This window comes from Lipotes vexillifer, unplaced genomic scaffold (assembly GCF_000442215.2).
Source record: "Lipotes vexillifer unplaced genomic scaffold, Lipotes_vexillifer_v1.1 scaffold440, whole genome shotgun sequence".
In the NCBI taxonomy this organism is placed as follows: Eukaryota; Metazoa; Chordata; class Mammalia; order Artiodactyla; family Lipotidae; genus Lipotes; species Lipotes vexillifer.
In genome coordinates this window covers 1,555,695-1,558,348 of record NW_006778543.1, presented here as the reverse complement: position 1 = coordinate 1,558,348, position 2,654 = coordinate 1,555,695, and positions in this window count along the sequence as shown.

Here is a 2,654-nt window from a genome sequence, read left to right as displayed (position 1 = left end):
CTTTCCCTAGTAATTGCACAGCTGTTCTATACCAGGTATTTCTTGGATTCTAGAGTCAGACATAATACCTGTGAGAGCCACACAGCTCCATCCTTTATTGTGTAGGCCTCATAATGAAGACAAAATGAAGACAATGGGGCCTTTCTAATGGGATTTGATTCATTCATTCGACAAATATTTGCTGAGTGCTTCCCAAGCATGAGATATTGTGCTGGATACTGGGGATACCGTGAGCAGATCACTAGTCTCCATTACAGTCTAGTCAGCTAGGAAGATATTAAGCCCAAATGAACGTACTATCCCAAGCAAAGACGAGTGCTGTGATACTACACTACCACAAGAGAATCTGAACTACGTTGTGAAGTCATGAAATGCTCGAGGACGTGATGTTTATCTTGATACCTTAAGAGTATGTGCAAGGTAACTAGGCAGAAGAAGAAAGGAAGTTTATTCCAGGAATAGGGAGTAGCATGTGAAAAAGGCTTGTGTCCATGTGGAACCCGGCCTAATCAAGAAACCCAAGAAGCGCCTGGGTGACAGGAGCAGACACAGTGAGGGAGAAAATGGTGGCAGATGGGCTGGAGAGGGAAGCAGGGACCAGGACAAGAAATGACTCCATCGGCTGTGTTAAGTAAGGGTCTCTGTTTCTTTGCAAAGAGCAATGGAGTGTTAAAAATTTTAAGTAGGTAGGTGACTCTGATGGAAAAGATTGGTACCCACAATTAAATTTGCATTTGGAAAAGCCACTCTTATAGAATAAAGGGTGGATTAAAAAGAGGGCCAGAACTCATGCAGGGAGAACAAACAGCAAGCTCTTACCTTGGTGAGAAGCAAGAGTGGTTTAGACCAGGATGAAGACAGACAAGGTGTGAGAAGAAAAAAATTAAGAGTTGAAATTGACAGATTTAGTGATGGTAAAGCAAACTGACGATAGCGGCCAAAAGTGACTGCTAAATTTCTGGCTGGATGGAGATGCCATTCACTAAAACAGAGAACACTAGAAAAAAAGTGGGTTTAGGGAAAGTTTATACATTATCCTGGGTATGTTGAGTCTGAGGTGGCCTTGCAACATACAAGTGGTGATACTGAATAGAAATTTGGATATCCAAGTGTGAGGCTCTCAGGGAAGATCTGGACTAGAGATTGAGTTCAAAGTCATCTTTGACTTGGTGGTAATGACAGCCATGTACATCAAAGGGATTCCTGAGATAAAATACAGAAAGGAAGAAAATGGAAGAGAAGGGGGTCTAACACCAAGCCTTGAGAAGCGTTAATATTTAATGGCAGGTTAGGGGGAAAATAACATTGCAAAGAGAAAGAAGACTTAGCCAAAGATGGAGGAAGAAATCCAAGAAGGTGTGGCATTTTGGAGTGATCATGAAGGAGGCAGGTATCAGTGGTATAAAATACTGCTGAGAGGTCGAGAACTAAAAAGTGGCCTTTAGATTAAGTGGCATGAAGGTCATGAGCGATCTTAGTGAGCGACTTTGGAGGAGTGAGAAGGCAGAAGCTAGATGGGGGTGGAGAGGAAATAGAGGCCCCACGTGTAGACAGGTCTTTTGAGAATTGGCTCTGAAAATTGGAAAGGATTAGAAGACTGTTTGGAAGAAAAATAGTTAGAAGCAGCTATAAGAGGATACAGGTATAATGTAGGGGAATTTTTTTCACAGACTGAAGAGAGTGAAGAGTGTTTAAATATTTGTGGAAAGATCCAGTTGAGGGGAGTCATTGATAATGTAAGGTCCCTGTGAAGACAGAAAAATGTAGAAACTAGAGCACAAGGAAGGAGAGGTTGATCTTAGGAGGAGAGACCTGCCAGCCCCCCAATAATGTAACAGGAAGTAAAGATGGGTTTTGCTATAGGGGCAGGTATACACTTGCTAGTCTGCATTTGAAGAACTTCTGGTCTGATGGCTTCATTTCCCTCAGCAAGAAAGAGGAGATGTCAGCTGCTCACAGCAAGGGGACATGTACCATGATCAGACATTGGGACAGAGTGACGGTTGGAGGGTCACTGTGGAGGGTGGTGAGACAGCTGATGGGCCACATGAGTGTGACCATGAACTTATTGTGATACCACTGTGTCCTACTGTGTGGCTTTCTCCAGTATCACCACACTATTCAGATGAAAATCTAGAAAAGCAGAAAATAAGGTTAGGGTTTTGCCATATTAATGTAAGAACAAGATAGGCAGACAAGCAAGTGGCAAGTAGAGACGAGCAGGTCTGAGGACTGACACCGAAGCTCTCTCTTTACAAGTAGGTGTTACAGGCTATGGAATGGCCCTTTCCCTGGCATCCCGGAGTTGCAACTGAGGCCAAAAGCTGAGGGCCAAGTTGCCACGTACAAGCCACATTCTAAAGGGAGCCTCCAACGCTGGCTGCCTACAATTAAAGCCTGTGCTCACTCCCTTTCCCTTACTTCTACCACCAGGATTTACTAAGATGTAGAACAGGCCTTCTGACCACAGAACTTCCCTCCAAAATCCCCACCACTACCATCAACTGTACACAAGCATCTACAAACACCTCATCATCATTTTAAAAAAGAAAAGCAAAAAAAAAGACTGAACAGGAGGGGTATAGGCTTTCTGGAGCATACAGAAGTGGTCAGAAAGATATGGTCTTTGCTGAAGACCCTAAAGGGAAGGAAAA